Genomic DNA, 18,657 nt, shown 5'->3' on the forward strand with positions numbered 1-18,657 from the left:
ACATCTCTGTATATGTATATATTTGAGTCTTTTTCTCACTCAGTCTTCCTCTCCTTCTCAGTCTCACACTTTCTGTCTCTCGTTCTCTCTATCTCGCTGTCTGTCTCTCCCTGTTTGTCGGTTTGTCTCTGTCTCTCAATGTGTCTGTCGACTTCTACTGGTGTCCAGTTCTGTTCACAGTGACTCGATTACTGCTCTGACGGAATTGGTACACGTCAGTTCCTCGTTAGTATAGTGGTGAGTATCCCCGCTGGTCACGCGGGAGACCAGGGTTCAATTCCCCGACGGGGAGGCAGTTGTTTCAAAATGTCGAATTTTACTTCTGTTTCTTGGAAGAGATGCATGTTAAAAAGAACCAGAGTAATATGGAACTGTAAAAATACAGGTGGATGAGATTGCCTCGTCTAGATTTTTAGCAAACGGAGAATTTTTCAGGTGTCTTTGGCCGTCTGCTACACAGAGATGGATGACTGAGTTTTTTCTGAGTAAAGTTTAAAAAGGCACCGACACAGTAGTCGTGGCCGAGTGGTTAAGGCGATGGACTAGATATCTGTTGGGTTATCCCGCGCAGGTTCGAATCCTGCCGACTACGATTCTCAGCATTTTTCATTTCATTTCACAATTTAACCGGTTCTCTGCCAAACTAATCCTGAGATAGATGGAATAACGTCCCACACCTTTCAACTTTGACATTTTTTTCTCATTTTTATTAATCTGCAATATTCACGATACATCCGTTTCAAAAATCGCAAACATCAGTCAAAGTTGCGACAGTGATTCAGCCTGTCTATTCCTCGAGATGTCTGAGGCATCTGTGCATTGTCGTTGGTGCGTGCAAATTTTTGGATATGTGTGTGTGGGTCTCTGTGTCTGTCTATCTATTTATATGTCTCTGTGTATGTGCAACTGTCACTGGAAATCATCACCATGAATTTGATATGTCCTGGAACGTATAAAAACGACTTGGGGAAAATAATACGGTTGCGAACTTTTGTATCGGCTTTGGTTCAGTGGCCGCATTCTCGACTGAATCGGGAGTTTGTCTGTTCAAGTCGCACTTCTGAGACTTGAGCATATCATCTTGGTTAACACTCAAAGTGCAGCACTTGGGGAATTTTGCAATGTTGAAGCTGTTGACTTTCGGATGAAATGTTAAATTGAAGCTCCGTCTGCACCCTCGGGTGAATATGAAAGTTCCCAGTGCATTATTCGAAAAAGAATAGGAGATTTGCCCCCGTGTCAATATTACTAAAAATGTTCGTAAATGCTCACTGAAAGCCGATGTGCATGTGTTTGTATGTGGGGTTGGGGTTGAAGCCCAGATTCTCACAGAGACAGAATCCAGGTTCTCACAGGACCAGAACAGCCGAGTGGTTGAGGCGTTGGCCTTAAAACTCAATGGGTTTGTCCCGCGTGGGTTTGTCCCCCACTCCTGGTATCTCTTTAATTTAACACGGATATCCTCCCATTCTGATCAGTGAGACCGGATTTTCATCGGTTGAATCAGCAATTTTCTGCAACAATGTGACACTCTGAACCGATAATGAAATGAAATTGTGAAATGTATCTGTGTCGCTCGGTTTCTGCCTCTCTCTCTCTCTTCAGAGAGTTTTCTATGTTTGAGTCTTTGTCTCTCTCAGTCTGACTCACTCTGTCTGTCCCTGTTTCTCTGTTTGTCTCTGTCTCTCAATCTGTCTCTTTCTCACGGTGCCACGTATGTTCCAATGGGATTCTCTCAGACTCTTTTTCTGACTGGTTCTCTCTTTCCCATCATTTCGGTCTGTCCATGTCTTTGCCTGTCTCTGTTAGTCCCTGCCTGTAAGCTGAGAAGTATTTCCATCATTTTCTGTTTTAGTCTCGATCGCTCTCTCTCTATCTGTCTCTCTCCTTGTCACTGTCTTTATCAATGTCTTTCTCTCACTCTTTCCCTCTCTCTCTTAATAGATCACACACCCACATCTCTGTATATGTATATATTTGAGTCTTTTTCTCACTCAGTCTGCCTCTCCTTCTCAGTCTCACACTTTCTGTCTCTCATTCTCTCTATCTCGCTGTCTGTCTCTCCCTGTTTGTCGGTTTGTCTCTGTCTCTCAATGTGTCTGTCGACTTCTCCTGGTGTCCAGTTCTGTTCACAGTGACTCGATTCCTGCTCTGACAGAACTGGTATCCGTCAGTTCCTCGTTAGTATAGTGGTGAGTATCCCCGCCTGTCACGTGGGAGACCGGGGTTCAATTCCCCGACGGGGAGGCAGTTGTTTCAAAATGTCGAATTGTACTTCTGTTTCTTGGAAGAGATACATATTAAAAAGAACCAGAGTAATATGGAACTGTAAAAATACAGGTGGATGAGATTGCCTCGTCCAGATTTTTAGCAAACGGAGAATTTTTCAGGAGTGTTTGGCCGTCTGCAACACAGAGATGGATGACTGAGTTTTTTCTGAGTAAAGTTTAAAAAGACAGCGACACAGTAGTCGTGGCCGAGTGGTTAAGGCGATGGACTAGAAATCCATTGGGTTATCCCGCGCAGGTTCGAATCCTGACGACTACGATTCTCAGCATTTTTCATTCCATTTCACAATTTAATCGGTTCTCTGCCAAACTGATCCTGAGATAGATGGAATAACGTCCCACACCTTTCAACTTTGACATTTTTTTCTCATTTTTATTAATCTGCAATATTCACGATACATCCGTTTCAAAAATCGCAAACATCAGTCAAAGTTGCGACAGTGATTCAGCCTGTCTATTCCTCGAGATGTCTGAGGCATCTGTGCATTGTCGTTGGTGCGTGCAAATTTTTGGATATGTGTGTGTGGGTCTCTGTGTCTGTCTATCTATTTATATGTCTCTGTGTATGTGCAACTGTCACTGGAAATCATCACCATGAATTTGATATGTCCTGGAACGTATACAAACGACTTGGGGAAAATAATACGGTTGCGAACTTTTGTATCGGCTTTGGTTCAGTGGCCGCATTCTCGACTGAATCGGGAGTTTGTCTGTTCAAGTCGCACTTCTGAGACTTGAGCATATCATCTTGGTTAACACTCAAAGTGCAGCACTTGGGGAATTTTGCAATGTTGAAGCTGTTGACTTTCGGATGAAATGTTAAATTGAAGCTCCGTCTGCACCCTCGGGTGAATATGAAAGTTCCCAGTGCATTATTCGAAAAAGAATAGGAGATTTGCCCCCGTGTCAATATTACTAAAAATGTTCGTAAATGCTCACTGAAAGCCGATGTGCATGTGTTTGTATGTGGGGTTGGGGTTGAAGCCCAGATTCTCACAGAGACAGAATCCAGGTTCTCACAGGACCAGAACAGCCGAGTGGTTGAGGCGTTGGCCTTAAAACTCAATGGGTTTGTCCCGCGTGGGTTTGTCCCCCACTCCTGGTATCTCTTTAATTTAACACGGATATCCTCCCATTCTGATCAGTGAGACCGGATTTTCATCGGTTGAATCAGCAATTTTCTGCAACAATGTGGCACTCTGAACCGATAATGAAATGAAATTGTGAAATGTATCTGTGTCGCTCGGTTTCTGCCTCTCTCTCTCTCTTCAGAGAGTTTTCTATGTTTGAGTCTTTGTCTCTCTCAGTCTGACTCACTCTGTCTGTCCCTGTTTCTCTGTTTGTCTCTGTCTCTCAATCTGTCTCTTTCTCATGGTGCCACGTATGTTCCAATGGGATTCTCTCAGACTCTTTTTCTGACTGGTTCTCTCGTTCCCATCATTTCGGTCTGTCCATGTCTTTGCCTGTCTCTGTTAGTCCCTGCCTGTAAGCTGAGAAGTATTTCCATCATTTTCTGTTTTAGTCTCGATCGCTCTCTCTCTATCTGTCTCTCTACTTGTCACTGTCTTTATCAATGTCTTTCTCTCACTCTTTCCCTCTCTCTCTTAATAGATCACACACCCACATCTCTGTATATGTATATATTTGAGTCTTTTTCTCACTCAGTCTGCCTCTCCTTCTCAGTCTCACACTTTCTGTCTCTCATTCTCTCTATCTCGCTGTCTGTCTCTCCCTGTTTGTCGGTTTGTCTCTGTCTCTCAATGTGTCTGTCGACTTCTCCTGGTGTCCAGTTCTGTTCACAGTGACTCGATTCCTGCTCTGACAGAACTGGTATCCGTCAGTTCCTCGTTAGTATAGTGGTGAGTATCCCCGCCTGTCACGCGGGAGACCGGGGTTCAATTCCCCGACGGGGAGGCAGTTGTTTCAAAATGTCGAATTTTACTTCTGTTTCTTGGAAGAGATGCATATTAAAAAGAACCAGAGTAATATGGAACTGTAAAAATACAGGTGGATGAGATTGCCTCGTCCAGATTTTTAGCAAACGGAGAATTTTTCAGGAGTCTTTGGCCGTCTGCAACACAGAGATGGATGACTGAGTTTTTTCTGAGTAAAGTTTAAAAAGACAGCGACACAGTAGTCGTGGCCGAGTGGTTAAGGCGATGGACTAGAAATCCATTGGGTTATCCCGCGCAGGTTCGAATCCTGACGGCTACGATTCTCAGCATTTTTCATTCCATTTCACAATTTAACCGGTTCTCTGCCAAACTGATCCTGAGATAGATGGAATAACGTCCCACACCTTTCAACTTTGAAATTTTTTTCTCATTTTTATTAATCTGCAATATTCACGATACATCCGTTTCAAAAATCGCAAACATCAGTCAAAGTTGCGACAGTGATTCAGCCTGTCTATTCCTCGAGATGTCTGAGGCATCTGTGCATTGTCGTTGGTGCGTGCAAATTTTTGGATATGTGTGTGTGGGTCTCTGTGTCTGTCTATCTATTTATATGTCTCTGTGTATGTGCAACTGTCACTGGAAATCATCACCATGAATTTGATATGTCCTGGAACGTATAAAAACGACTTGGGGAAAATAATACGGTCGCGAACTTTTGTATCGGCTTTGGTTCAGTGGCCGCATTCTCGACTGAATCGGGAGTTTGTCTGTTCAAGTCGCACTTCTGAGACTTGAGCATATCATCTTGGTTAACACTCAAAGTGCAGCACTTGGGGAATTTTGCAATGTTGAAGCTGTTGACTTTCGGATGAAATGTTAAATTGAAGCTCCGTCTGCACCCTCGGGTGGATATGAAAGTTCCCAGTGCATTGTTCGAAAAAGAATATGAGAGTTGCCCCCGTGTCAATATTACTAAAAATGTTCGTAAATGCTCACTGAAAGCCGATGTGTCTGTGTTTGTATGTGGGGTTGGGGTAGAAGCCCAGATTCTCACAGAGACAGAATCCAGGTTCTCACAGGACCAGAACAGCCGAGTGGTTGAGGCGTTGGCCTTAAAACTCAATGGGTTTGTCCCGCGTGGGTTTGTCCCCCACTCCTGGTATCTCTTTAATTTAACACGGATATCCTCCCATTCTGATCAGTGAGACCGGATTTTCATCGGTTGAATCAGCAATTTTCTGTAACAATGTGACACTCTGAACCGATAATGAAATGAAATTGTGAAATGTATCTGTGTCGCTCGGTTTCTGCCTCTCTCTCTCTCTCTTCAGAGAGTTTTGTATGTTTGAGTCTTTGTCTCTCTCAGTCTGACTCACTCTGTCTGTCCCTGTTTCTCTGTTTGTCTCTGTCTCTCAATCTGTCTCTTTCTCACGGTGCCACGTATGTTCCAATGGGATTCTCTCAGACTCTTTGTCTGACTGGCTCTCTCTTTCCCATCATTTCGGTCTGTCCATGTCTTTGCCTGTCTCTGTTAGTCCCTGCCTGTAAGCTGAGAAGTATTTCCATCATTTTCTGTTTTAGTCTCTGTCGCTCTCTCTCTATCTGTCTCTCTCATTTCACAGTCTTTATCGTTGTCTTTCTCTCACTCTTTCCCTCTCTCTCTGAATAGTATCACTCACACACATCTCTGTATATGTATATATTTGAGTCTTTTTCTCACTCAGTCTTCCTCTCCTTCTCAGTCTCACACTTTCTGTCTCTCATTCTCTCTATCTCGCTGTCTGTCTCTCCCTGTTTGTCGATTTGTCTCTGTCTCTCAATGTGTCTGTCGACTTCTCCTGGTGTCCAGTTCTGTTCACAGTGACTCGATTCCTGCTCTGACAGAACTGGTACACGTCAGTTCCTCGTTAGTATAGTGGTGAGTATCCCCGCCTGTCACGCGGGAGACTGGGGTTCAATTCCCCGACGGGGAGGCAGTTGTTTCAAAATGTCGAATTTTACTTCTGTTTCTTGGAAGAGATGCATATTAAAAAGAACCAGAGTAATATGGAACTGTAAAAATACAGGTGGATGAGATTGCCTCGTCCAGATTTTTAGCAAACGGAGAATTTTTCAGGAGTCTTTGGCCGTCTGCAACACAGAGATGGATGACTGAGTTTTTTCTGAGTAAAGTTTAAAAAGACAGCGACGCAGTAGTCGTGGCCGAGTGGTTAAGGCGATGGACTAGAAATCCATTGGGTTATCCCGCACAGGTTCGAATCCTGACGACGACGATTCTCAGCATTTTTCATTCCATTTCACAATTTAACCAGTTCTCTGCCAAACTGACGCTGAGATAGATGGAATAACGTCCCACACCTTTGAACTTTGACATTTTTTTCTCATTTTTATTAATCTGCAATATTCACGATACATCCGTTTCAAAAATCGCAAACATCAGTCAAAGTTGCGACAGTGATTCAGCCTGTCTATTCCTCGAGATGTCTGAGGCATCTGTGCATTGTCGTTGGTGCGTGAAGATTTTTGGATATGTGTGTGTGGGTCTCTGTGTCTGTCTATCTATTTATATGTCTCTGTGTATGTGCAACTGTCACTGGAAATCATCACCATGAATTAGATATGTCCTGGAACGTATAAAAACGACTTGGGGAAAATAATACGGTTGCGAACTTTTGTATCGGCTTTGGTTCAGTGGCAGCATTCTCGACTGAATCGGGAGTTTGTCTGTTCAAGTCGCACTTCTGAGACTTGAGCAGATCATCTTGGCTAACACTCAAGTGCAGCACTTGGGGAATTTTGCAATGTTGAAGCTGTTGACTTTTGGATGAAATGTTAAATTGAAGCTCCGTCTGCACCCTCGGGTGGATATGAAAGTTCCCAGTGCATTGTTCGAAAAAGAATATGAGAGTTGCCCCCGTGTCAATATTACTAAAAATGTTCGTAAATGCTCACTGAAAGCCGATGTGTCTGTGTTTGTATGTGGGGTTGGGGTAGAAGCCCAGATTCTCACAGAGACAGAATCCAGGTTCTCACAGGACCAGAACAGCCGAGTGGTTGAGGCGTTGGCCTTAAAACTCAATGGGTTTGTCCCGCGTGGGTTTGTCCCCCACTCCTGGTATCTCTTTAATTTAACACGGATATCCTCCCATTCTGATCAGTGAGACCGGATTTTCATCGGTTGAATCAGCAATTTTCTGTAACAATGTGACACTCTGAACCGATAATGAAATGAAATTGTGAAATGTATCTGTGTCGCTCGGTTTCTGCCTCTCTCTCTCTCTCTTCAGAGAGTTTTGTATGTTTGAGTCTTTGTCTCTCTCAGTCTGACTCACTCTGTCTGTCCCTGTTTCTCTGTTTGTCTCTGTCTCTCAATCTGTCTCTTTCTCACGGTGCCACGTATGTTCCAATGGGATTCTCTCAGACTCTTTGTCTGACTGGCTCTCTCTTTCCCATCATTTCGGTCTGTCCATGTCTTTGCCTGTCTCTGTTAGTCCCTGCCTGTAAGCTGAGAAGTATTTCCATCATTTTCTGTTTTAGTCTCTGTCGCTCTCTCTCTCTCTGTCTCTCTCCTTGTCACAGTCTTTATCGTTGTCTTTCTCTCACTCTTTCCCTCTCTCTCTGAATAGATCACTCACACACATCTCTGTATATGTATATATTTGAGTCTTTTTCTCACTCAGTCTTCCTCTCCTTCTCAGTCTCACACTTTCTGTCTCTCGTTCTCTCTATCTCGCTGTCTGTCTCTCCCTGTTTGTCGGTTTGTCTCTGTCTCTCAATGTGTCTGTCGACTTCTCCTGGTGTCCAGTTCTGTTCACAGTGACTCGATTACTGCTCTGACGGAATTGGTACACGTCAGTTCCTCGTTAGTATAGTGGTGAGTATCCCCGCCTGTCACGCGGGAGACCGGGGTTCAATTCCCCGACGGGGAGGCAGTTGTTTCAAAATGTCGAATTTTACTTCTGTTTCTTGGAAGAGATGCATGTTAAAAAGAACCAGAGTAATATGGAACTGTAAAAATACAGGTGGATGAGATTGCCTCGTCTAGATTTTTAGCAAACGGAGAATTTTTCAGGTGTCTTTGGCCGTCTGCTACACAGAGATGGATGACTGAGTTTTTTCTGAGTAAAGTTTAAAAAGGCACCGACACAGTAGTCGTGGCCGAGTGGTTAAGGCGATGGACTAGATATCTGTTGGGTTATCCCGCGCAGGTTCGAATCCTGCCGACTACGATTCTCAGCATTTTTCATTTCATTTCACAATTTAACCGGTTCTCTGCCAAACTAATCCTGAGATAGATGGAATAACGTCCCACACCTTTCAACTTTGACATTTTTTTCTCATTTTTATTAATCTGCAATATTCACGATACATCCGTTTCAAAAATCGCAAACATCAGTCAAAGTTGCGACAGTGATTCAGCCTGTCTATTCCTCGAGATGTCTGAGGCATCTGTGCATTGTCGTTGGTGCGTGCAAATTTTTGGATATGTGTGTGTGGGTCTCTGTGTCTGTCTATCTATTTATATGTCTCTGTGTATGTGCAACTGTCACTGGAAATCATCACCATGAATTTGATATGTCCTGGAACGTATAAAAACGACTTGGGGAAAATAATACGGTTGCGAACTTTTGTATCGGCTTTGGTTCAGTGGCCGCATTCTCGACTGAATCGGGAGTTTGTCTGTTCAAGTCGCACTTCTGAGACTTGAGCATATCATCTTGGTTAACACTCAAAGTGCAGCACTTGGGGAATTTTGCAATGTTGAAGCTGTTGACTTTCGGATGAAATGTTAAATTGAAGCTCCGTCTGCACCCTCGGGTGAATATGAAAGTTCCCAGTGCATTATTCGAAAAAGAATAGGAGATTTGCCCCCGTGTCAATATTACTAAAAATGTTCGTAAATGCTCACTGAAAGCCGATGTGCATGTGTTTGTATGTGGGGTTGGGGTTGAAGCCCAGATTCTCACAGAGACAGAATCCAGGTTCTCACAGGACCAGAACAGCCGAGTGGTTGAGGCGTTGGCCTTAAAATTCAATGGGTTTGTCCCGCGTGGGTTTGTCCCCCACTCCTGGTATCTCTTTAATTTAACACGGATATCCTCCCATTCTGATCAGTGAGACCGGATTTTCATCGGTTGAATCAGCAATTTTCTGCAACAATGTGACACTCTGAACCGATAATGAAATGAAATTGTGAAATGTATCTGTGTCGCTCGGTTTCTGCCTCTCTCTCTCTCTTCAGAGAGTTTTCTATGTTTGAGTCTTTGTCTCTCTCAGTCTGACTCACTCTGTCTGTCCCTGTTTCTCTGTTTGTCTCTGTCTCTCAATCTGTCTCTTTCTCACGGTGCCACGTATGTTCCAATGGGATTCTCTCAGACTCTTTTTCTGACTGGTTCTCTCTTTCCCATCATTTCGGTCTGTCCATGTCTTTGCCTGTCTCTGTTAGTCCCTGCCTGTAAGCTGAGAAGTATTTCCATCATTTTCTGTTTTAGTCTCGATCGCTCTCTCTCTATCTGTCTCTCTCCTTGTCACTGTCTTTATCAATGTCTTTCTCTCACTCTTTCCCTCTCTCTCTTAATAGATCACACACCCACATCTCTGTATATGTATATATTTGAGTCTTTTTCTCACTCAGTCTGCCTCTCCTTCTCAGTCTCACACTTTCTGTCTGTCATTCTCTCTATCTCGCTGTCTGTCTCTCCCTGTTTGTCGGTTTGTCTCTGTCTCTCAATGTGTCTGTCGACTTCTCCTGGTGTCCAGTTCTGTTCACAGTGACTCGATTCCTGCTCTGATAGAACTGGTATCCGTCAGTTCCTCGTTAGTATAGTGGTGAGTATCCCCGCCTGTCACGTGGGAGACCGGGGTTCAATTCCCCGACGGGGAGGCAGTTGTTTCAAAATGTCGAATTGTACTTCTGTTTCTTGGAAGAGATGCATATTAAAAAGAACCAGAGTAATATGGAACTGTAAAAATACAGGTGGATGAGATTGCCTCGTCCAGATTTTTAGCAAACGGAGAATTTTTCAGGAGTCTTTGGCCGTCTGCAACACAGAGATGGATGACTGAGTTTTTTCTGAGTAAAGTTTAAAAAGACAGCGACACAGTAGTCGTGGCCGAGTGGTTAAGGCGATGGACTAGAAATCCATTGGGTTATCCCGCGCAGGTTCGAATCCTGACGACTACGATTCTCAGCATTTTTCATTCCATTTCACAATTTAATCGGTTCTCTGCCAAACTGATCCTGAGATAGATGGAATAACGTCCCACACCTTTCAACTTTGACATTTTTTTCTCATTTTTATTAATCTGCAATATTCACGATACATCCGTTTCAAAAATCGCAAACATCAGTCAAAGTTGCGACAGTGATTCAGCCTGTCTATTCCTCGAGATGTCTGAGGCATCTGTGCATTGTCGTTGGTGCGTGCAAATTTTTGGATATGTGTGTGTGGGTCTCTGTGTCTGTCTATCTATTTATATGTCTCTGTGTATGTGCAACTGTCACTGGAAATCATCACCATGAATTTGATATGTCCTGGAACGTATAAAAACGACTTGGGGAAAATAATACGGTTGCGAACTTTTGTATCGGCTTTGGTTCAGTGGCCGCATTCTCGACTGAATCGGGAGTTTGTCTGTTCAAGTCGCACTTCTGAGACTTGAGCATATCATCTTGGTTAACACTCAAAGTGCAGCACTTGGGGAATTTTGCAATGTTGAAGCTGTTGACTTTCGGATGAAATGTTAAATTGAAGCTCCGTCTGCACCCTCGGGTGAATATGAAAGTTCCCAGTGCATTATTCGAAAAAGAATAGGAGATTTGCCCCCGTGTCAATATTACTAAAAATGTTCGTAAATGCTCACTGAAAGCCGATGTGCATGTGTTTGTATGTGGGGTTGGGGTTGAAGCCCAGATTCTCACAGAGACAGAATCCAGGTTCTCACAGGACCAGAACAGCCGAGTGGTTGAGGCGTTGGCCTTAAAATTCAATGGGTTTGTCCCGCGTGGGTTTGTCCCCCACTCCTGGTATCTCTTTAATTTAACACGGATATCCTCCCATTCTGATCAGTGAGACCGGATTTTCATCGGTTGAATCAGCAATTTTCTGCAACAATGTGACACTCTGAACCGATAATGAAATGAAATTGTGAAATGTATCTGTGTCGCTCGGTTTCTGCCTCTCTCTCTCTCTTCAGAGAGTTTTCTATGTTTGAGTCTTTGTCTCTCTCAGTCTGACTCACTCTGTCTGTCCCTGTTTCTCTGTTTGTCTCTGTCTCTCAATCTGTCTCTTTCTCACGGTGCCACGTATGTTCCAATGGGATTCTCTCAGACTCTTTTTCTGACTGGTTCTCTCTTTCCCATCATTTCGGTCTGTCCATGTCTTTGCCTGTCTCTGTTAGTCCCTGCCTGTAAGCTGAGAAGTATTTCCATCATTTTCTGTTTTAGTCTCGATCGCTCTCTCTCTATCTGTCTCTCTCCTTGTCACTGTCTTTATCAATGTCTTTCTCTCACTCTTTCCCTCTCTCTCTTAATAGATCACACACCCACATCTCTGTATATGTATATATTTGAGTCTTTTTCTCACTCAGTCTGCCTCTCCTTCTCAGTCTCACACTTTCTGTCTGTCATTCTCTCTATCTCGCTGTCTGTCTCTCCCTGTTTGTCGGTTTGTCTCTGTCTCTCAATGTGTCTGTCGACTTCTCCTGGTGTCCAGTTCTGTTCACAGTGACTCGATTCCTGCTCTGACAGAACTGGTATCCGTCAGTTCCTCGTTAGTATAGTGGTGAGTATCCCCGCCTGTCACGTGGGAGACCGGGGTTCAATTCCCCGACGGGGAGGCAGTTGTTTCAAAATGTCGAATTGTACTTCTGTTTCTTGGAAGAGATGCATATTAAAAAGAACCAGAGTAATATGGAACTGTAAAAATACAGGTGGATGAGATTGCCTCGTCCAGATTTTTAGCAAACGGAGAATTTTTCAGGAGTCTTTGGCCGTCTGCAACACAGAGATGGATGACTGAGTTTTTTCTGAGTAAAGTTTAAAAAGACAGCGACACAGTAGTCGTGGCCGAGTGGTTAAGGCGATGGACTAGAAATCCATTGGGTTATCCCGCGCAGGTTCGAATCCTGACGACTACGATTCTCAGCATTTTTCATTCCATTTCACAATTTAATCGGTTCTCTGCCAAACTGATCCTGAGATAGATGGAATAACGTCCCACACCTTTCAACTTTGACATTTTTTTCTCATTTTTATTAATCTGCAATATTCACGATACATCCGTTTCAAAAATCGCAAACATCAGTCAAAGTTGCGACAGTGATTCAGCCTGTCTATTCCTCGAGATGTCTGAGGCATCTGTGCATTGTCGTTGGTGCGTGCAAATTTTTGGATATGTGTGTGTGGGTCTCTGTGTCTGTCTATCTATTTATATGTCTCTGTGTATGTGCAACTGTCACTGGAAATCATCACCATGAATTTGATATGTCCTGGAACGTATACAAACGACTTGGGGAAAATAATACGGTTGCGAACTTTTGTATCGGCTTTGGTTCAGTGGCCGCATTCTCGACTGAATCGGGAGTTTGTCTGTTCAAGTCGCACTTCTGAGACTTGAGCATATCATCTTGGTTAACACTCAAAGTGCAGCACTTGGGGAATTTTGCAATGTTGAAGCTGTTGACTTTCGGATGAAATGTTAAATTGAAGCTCCGTCTGCACCCTCGGGTGAATATGAAAGTTCCCAGTGCATTATTCGAAAAAGAATAGGAGATTTGCCCCCGTGTCAATATTACTAAAAATGTTCGTAAATGCTCACTGAAAGCCGATGTGCATGTGTTTGTATGTGGGGTTGGGGTTGAAGCCCAGATTCTCACAGAGACAGAATCCAGGTTCTCACAGGACCAGAACAGCCGAGTGGTTGAGGCGTTGGCCTTAAAACTCAATGGGTTTGTCCCGCGTGGGTTTGTCCCCCACTCCTGGTATCTCTTTAATTTAACACGGATATCCTCCCATTCTGATCAGTGAGACCGGATTTTCATCGGTTGAATCAGCAATTTTCTGCAACAATGTGACACTCTGAACCGATAATGAAATGAAATTGTGAAATGTATCTGTGTCGCTCGGTTTCTGCCTCTCTCTCTCTCTTCAGAGAATTTTCTATGTTTGAGTCTTTGTCTCTCTCAGTCTGACTCACTCTGTCTGTCCCTGTTTCTCTGTTTGTCTCTGTCTCTCAATCTGTCTCTTTCTCATGGTGCCACGTATGTTCCAATGGGATTCTCTCAGACTCTTTTTCTGACTGGTTCTCTCGTTCCCATCATTTCGGTCTGTCCATGTCTTTGCCTGTCTCTGTTAGTCCCTGCCTGTAAGCTGAGAATTATTTCCATCATTTTCTGTTTTAGTCTCGATCGCTCTCTCTCTATCTGTCTCTCTACTTGTCACTGTCTTTATCAATGTCTTTCTCTCACTCTTTCCCTCTCTCTCTTAATAGATCACACACCCACATCTCTGTATATGTATATATGTGAGTCTTTTTCTCACTCAGTCTGCCTCTCCTTCTCAGTCTCACACATTCTGTCTCTCATTCTCTCTATCTCGCTGTCTGTCTCTCCCTGTTTGTCGGTTTGTCTCTGTCTCTCAATGTGTCTGTCGACTTCTCCTGGTGTCCAGTTCTGTTCACAGTGACTCGATTCCTGCTCTGACAGAACTGGTATCCGTCAGTTCCTCGTTAGTATAGTGGTGAGTATCCCCGCCTGTCACGCGGCAGACCGGGGTTCAATTCCCCGACGGGGAGGCAGTTGTTTCAAAATGTCGAATTTTACTTCTGTTTCTTGGAAGAGATGCATATTAAAAAGAACCAGAGTAATATGGAACTGTAAAAATACAGGTGGATGAGATTGCCTCGTCCAGATTTTTAGCAAACGGAGAATTTTTCAGGAGTCTTTGGCCGTCTGCAACACAGAGATGGATGACTGAGTTTTTTCTGAGTAAAGTTTAAAAAGACAGCGACACAGTATTCGTGGCCGAGTGGTTAAGGCGATGGACTAGAAATCCATTGGGTTATCCCGCGCAGGTTCGAATCCTGACGACTACGATTCTCAGCATTTTTCATTCCATTTCACAATTTAACCGGTTCTCTGCCAAACTGATCCTGAGATAGATGGAATAACGTCCCACACCTTTCAACTTTGAAATTTTTTTCTCATTTTTATTAATCTGCAATATTCTCGATACATCCGTTTCAAAAATCGCAAACATCAGTCAAAGTTGCGACAGTGATTCAGCCTGTCTATTCCTCGAGATGTCTGAGGCATCTGTGCATTGTCGTTGGTGCGTGCAAATTTTTGGATATGTGTGTGTGGGTCTCTGTGTCTGTCTATCTATTTATATGTCTCTGTGTATGTGCAACTGTCACTGGAAATCATCACCATGAATTTGATATGTCCTGGAACGTATACAAACGACTTGGGGAAAATAATACGGTTGCGAACTTTTGTATCGGCTTTGGTTCAGTGGCCGCATTCTCGACTGAATCGGGAGTTTGTCTGTTCAAGTCGCACTTCTGAGACTTGAGCATATCATCTTGGTTAACACTCAAAGTGCAGCACTTGGGGAATTTTGCAATGTTGAAGCTGTTGACTTTCGGATGAAATGTTAAATTGAAGCTCCGTCTGCACCCTCGGGTGAATATGAAAGTTCCCAGTGCATTATTCGAAAAAGAATAGGAGATTTGCCCCCGTGTCAATATTACTAAAAATGTTCGTAAATGCTCACTGAAAGCCGATGTGCATGTGTTTGTATGTGGGGTTGGGGTTGAAGCCCAGATTCTCACAGAGACAGAATCCAGGTTCTCACAGGACCAGAACAGCCGAGTGGTTGAGGCGTTGGCCTTAAAACTCAATGGGTTTGTCCCGCGTGGGTTTGTCCCCCACTCCTGGTATCTCTTTAATTTAACACGGATATCCTCCCATTCTGATCAGTGAGACCGGATTTTCATCGGTTGAATCAGCAATTTTCTGCAACAATGTGACACTCTGAACCGATAATGAAATGAAATTGTGAAATGTATCTGTGTCGCTCGGTTTCTGCCTCTCTCTCTCTCTTCAGAGAATTTTCTATGTTTGAGTCTTTGTCTCTATCAGTCTGACTCACTCTGTCTGTCCCTGTTTCTCTGTTTGTCTCTGTCTCTCAATCTGTCTCTTTCTCATGGTGCCACGTATGTTCCAATGGGATTCTCTCAGACTCTTTTTCTGACTGGTTCTCTCGTTCCCATCATTTCGGTCTGTCCATGTCTTTGCCTGTCTCTGTTAGTCCCTGCCTGTAAGCTGAGAATTATTTCCATCATTTTCTGTTTTAGTCTCGATCGCTCTCTCTCTATCTGTCTCTCTACTTGTCACTGTCTTTATCAATGTCTTTCTCTCACTCTTTCCCTCTCTCTCTTAATAGATCACACACCCACATCTCTGTATATGTATATATGTGAGTCTTTTTCTCACTCAGTCTGCCTCTCCTTCTCAGTCTCACACTTTCTGTCTCTCATTCTCTCTATCTCGCTGTCTGTCTCTCCCTGTTTGTCGGTTTGTCTCTGTCTCTCAATGTGTCTGTCGACTTCTCCTGGTGTCCAGTTCTGTTCACAGTGACTCGATTCCTGCTCTGACAGAACTGGTATCCGTCAGTTCCTCGTTAGTATAGTGGTGAGTATCCCCGCCTGTCACGCGGCAGACCGGGGTTCAATTCCCCGACGGGGAGGCAGTTGTTTCAAAATGTCGAATTTTACTTCTGTTTCTTGGAAGAGATGCATATTAAAAAGAACCAGAGTAATATGGAACTGTAAAAATACAGGTGGATGAGATTGCCTCGTCCAGATTTTTAGCAAACGGAGAATTTTTCAGGAGTCTTTGGCCGTCTGCAACACAGAGATGGATGACTGAGTTTTTTCTGAGTAAAGTTTAAAAAGACAGCGACACAGTAGTCGTGGCCGAGTGGTTAAGGCGATGGACTAGAAATCCATTGGGTTATCCCGCGCAGGTTCGAATCCTGACGACTACGATTCTCAGCATTTTTCATTCCATTTCACAATTTAACCGGTTCTCTGCCAAACTGATCCTGAGATACATGGAATAACGTCCCACACCTTTCAACTTTGAAATTTTTTTCTCATTTTTATTAATCTGCAATATTCACGATACATCCGTTTCAAAAATCGCAAACATCAGTCAAAGTTGCGACAGTGATTCAGCCTGTCTATTCCTCGAGATGTCTGAGGCATCTGTGCATTGTCGTTGGTGCGTGCAAATTTTTGGATATGTGTGTGTGGGTCTCTGTGTCTGTCTATCTATTTATATGTCTCTGTGTATGTGCAACTGTCACTGGAAATCATCACCATGAATTTGATATGTCCTGGAACGTATAAAAACGACTTGGGGAAAATAATACGGTTGCGAACTTTTGTATCGGCTTTGGTTCAGTGGCCGCATTCTCGACTGAATCGGGAGTTTGTCTGTTCAAGTCGCACTTCTGAGACTTGAGCATATCATCTTGGTTAACACTCAAAGTGCAGCACTTGGGGAATTTTGCAATGTTGAAGCTGTTGACTTTCGGATGAAATGTTAAATTGAAGCTCCGTCTGCACCCTCGGGTGAATATGAAAGTTCCCAGTGCATTATTCGAAAAAGAATAGGAGATTTGCCCCCGTGTCAATATTACTAAAAATGTTCGTAAATGCTCACTGAAAGCCGATGTGCATGTGTTTGTATGTGGGGTTGGGGTTGAAGCCCAGATTCTCACAGAGACAGAATCCAGGTTCTCACAGGACCAGAACAGCCGAGTGGTTGAGGCGTTGGCCTTAAAACTCAATGGGTTTGTCCCGCGTGGGTTTGTCCCCCACTCCTGGTATCTCTTTAATTTAACACGGATATCCTCCCATTCTGATCAGTGAGACCGGATTTTCATCGGTTGAATCAGCAATTTTCTGCAACAATGTGGCACTCTGAACCGATAATGAAATGAAATTGTGAAATGTATCTGTGTCGCTCGGTTTCTGCCTCTCTCTCTCTCTTCAGAGAGTTTTCTATGTTTGAGTCTTTGTCTCTCTCAGTCTGACTCACTCTGTCTGTCCCTGTTTCTCTGTTTGTCTCTGTCTCTCAATCTGTCTCTTTCTCATGGTGCCACGTATGTTCCAATGGGATTCTCTCAGACTCTTTTTCTGACTGGTTCTCTCGTTCCCATCATTTCGATCTGTCCATGTCTTTGCCTGTCTCTGTTAGTCCCTGCCTGTAAGCTGAGAAGTATTTCCATCATTTTCTGTTTTAGTCTCGATCGCTCTCTCTCTATCTGTCTCTCTACTTGTCACTGTCTTTATCAATGTCTTTCTCTCACTCTTTCCCTCTCTCTCTTAATAGATCACACACCCACATCTCTGTATATGTATATATTTGAGTCTTTTTCTCACTCAGTCTGCCTCTCCTTCTCAGTCTCACACTTTCTGTCTCTCATTCTCTCTATCTCGCTGTCTGTCTCTCCCTGTTTGTCGGTTTGTCTCTGTCTCTCAATGTGTCTGTCGACTTCTCCTGGTGTCCAGTTCTGTTCACAGTGACTCGATTCCTGCTCTGACAGAACTGGTATCCGTCAGTTCCTCGTTAGTATAGTGGTGAGTATCCCCGCCTGTCACGCGGGAGACCGGGGTTCAATTCCCCGACGGGGAGGCAGTTGTTTCAAAATGTCGAATTTTACTTCTGTTTCTTGGAAGAGATGCATATTAAAAAGAACCAGAGTAATATGGAACTGTAAAAATACAGGTGGATGAGATTGCCTCGTCCAGATTTTTAGCAAACGGAGAATTTTTCAGGAGTCTTTGGCCGTCTGCAACACAGAGATGGATGACTGAGTTTTTTCTGAGTAAAGTTTAAAAAGACAGCGACACAGTAGTCGTGGCCGAGTGGTTAAGGCGATGGACTAGAAATCCATTGGGTTATCCCGCGCAGGTTCGAATCCTGACGACTACGATTCTCAGCATTTTTCATTCCATTTCACAATTTAACCGGTTCTCTGCCAAACTGATCCTGAGATAGATGGAATAACGTCCCACACCTTTCAACTTTGAAATTTTTTTCTCATTTTTATTAATCTGCAATATTCACGATACATCCGTTTCAAAAATCGCAAACATCAGTCAAAGTTGCGACAGTGATTCAGCCTGTCTATTCCTCGAGATGTCTGAGGCATCTGTGCATTGTCGTTGGTGCGTGCAAATTTTTGGATATGTGTGTGTGGGTCTCTGTGTCTGTCTATCTATTTATATGTCTCTGTGTATGTGCAACTGTCACTGGAAATCATCACCATGAATTTGATATGTCCTGGAACGTATAAAAACGACTTGGGGAAAATAATACGGTTGCGAACTTTTGTATCGGCTTTGGTTCAGTGGCCGCATTCTCGACTGAATCGGGAGTTTGTCTGTTCAAGTCGCACT

General features: G+C 43.6%; 15 non-coding genes across 15 annotated transcripts; all 15 read left to right on the plus strand.

Annotated features, from left to right (window-relative positions):
- The first annotated feature begins 2,175 nt into the window (after positions 1 to 2,175).
- trnad-guc (transfer RNA aspartic acid (anticodon GUC)) lies at positions 2,176 to 2,247 on the plus strand. The gene has a single exon. It is a non-coding gene; the product is annotated as a tRNA-Asp (tRNA).
- A 219-nt stretch (positions 2,248 to 2,466) lies between these two features.
- trnas-aga (transfer RNA serine (anticodon AGA)) lies at positions 2,467 to 2,547 on the plus strand. Its single transcript has one exon. It is a non-coding gene; the product is annotated as a tRNA-Ser (tRNA).
- A 1,583-nt stretch (positions 2,548 to 4,130) lies between these two features.
- Positions 4,131 to 4,202, plus strand: trnad-guc (transfer RNA aspartic acid (anticodon GUC)). The gene has a single exon. It is a non-coding gene; the product is annotated as a tRNA-Asp (tRNA).
- A 219-nt stretch (positions 4,203 to 4,421) lies between these two features.
- trnas-aga (transfer RNA serine (anticodon AGA)) lies at positions 4,422 to 4,502 on the plus strand. Its single transcript has one exon. It is a non-coding gene; the product is annotated as a tRNA-Ser (tRNA).
- A 1,585-nt stretch (positions 4,503 to 6,087) lies between these two features.
- Positions 6,088 to 6,159, plus strand: trnad-guc (transfer RNA aspartic acid (anticodon GUC)). The gene has a single exon. It is a non-coding gene; the product is annotated as a tRNA-Asp (tRNA).
- Positions 6,160 to 8,043: 1,884 nt separating this feature from the next.
- On the plus strand, positions 8,044 to 8,115 carry trnad-guc (transfer RNA aspartic acid (anticodon GUC)). Its single transcript has one exon. It is a non-coding gene; the product is annotated as a tRNA-Asp (tRNA).
- A 1,883-nt stretch (positions 8,116 to 9,998) lies between these two features.
- Positions 9,999 to 10,070, plus strand: trnad-guc (transfer RNA aspartic acid (anticodon GUC)). The gene has a single exon. It is a non-coding gene; the product is annotated as a tRNA-Asp (tRNA).
- Positions 10,071 to 10,289: 219 nt separating this feature from the next.
- Positions 10,290 to 10,370, plus strand: trnas-aga (transfer RNA serine (anticodon AGA)). The gene has a single exon. It is a non-coding gene; the product is annotated as a tRNA-Ser (tRNA).
- A 1,583-nt stretch (positions 10,371 to 11,953) lies between these two features.
- Positions 11,954 to 12,025, plus strand: trnad-guc (transfer RNA aspartic acid (anticodon GUC)). The gene has a single exon. It is a non-coding gene; the product is annotated as a tRNA-Asp (tRNA).
- Positions 12,026 to 12,244: 219 nt separating this feature from the next.
- Positions 12,245 to 12,325, plus strand: trnas-aga (transfer RNA serine (anticodon AGA)). Its single transcript has one exon. It is a non-coding gene; the product is annotated as a tRNA-Ser (tRNA).
- A 1,583-nt stretch (positions 12,326 to 13,908) lies between these two features.
- Positions 13,909 to 13,980, plus strand: trnad-guc (transfer RNA aspartic acid (anticodon GUC)). The gene has a single exon. It is a non-coding gene; the product is annotated as a tRNA-Asp (tRNA).
- A 1,883-nt stretch (positions 13,981 to 15,863) lies between these two features.
- trnad-guc (transfer RNA aspartic acid (anticodon GUC)) lies at positions 15,864 to 15,935 on the plus strand. Its single transcript has one exon. It is a non-coding gene; the product is annotated as a tRNA-Asp (tRNA).
- A 219-nt stretch (positions 15,936 to 16,154) lies between these two features.
- On the plus strand, positions 16,155 to 16,235 carry trnas-aga (transfer RNA serine (anticodon AGA)). The gene has a single exon. It is a non-coding gene; the product is annotated as a tRNA-Ser (tRNA).
- Positions 16,236 to 17,818: 1,583 nt separating this feature from the next.
- trnad-guc (transfer RNA aspartic acid (anticodon GUC)) lies at positions 17,819 to 17,890 on the plus strand. Its single transcript has one exon. It is a non-coding gene; the product is annotated as a tRNA-Asp (tRNA).
- Positions 17,891 to 18,109: 219 nt separating this feature from the next.
- trnas-aga (transfer RNA serine (anticodon AGA)) lies at positions 18,110 to 18,190 on the plus strand. Its single transcript has one exon. It is a non-coding gene; the product is annotated as a tRNA-Ser (tRNA).
- Positions 18,191 to 18,657: the final 467 nt, after the last annotated feature.

This window comes from Pristiophorus japonicus, chromosome 23 (assembly GCF_044704955.1).
Source record: "Pristiophorus japonicus isolate sPriJap1 chromosome 23, sPriJap1.hap1, whole genome shotgun sequence".
Taxonomy (NCBI): domain Eukaryota; kingdom Metazoa; phylum Chordata; class Chondrichthyes; family Pristiophoridae; genus Pristiophorus; species Pristiophorus japonicus.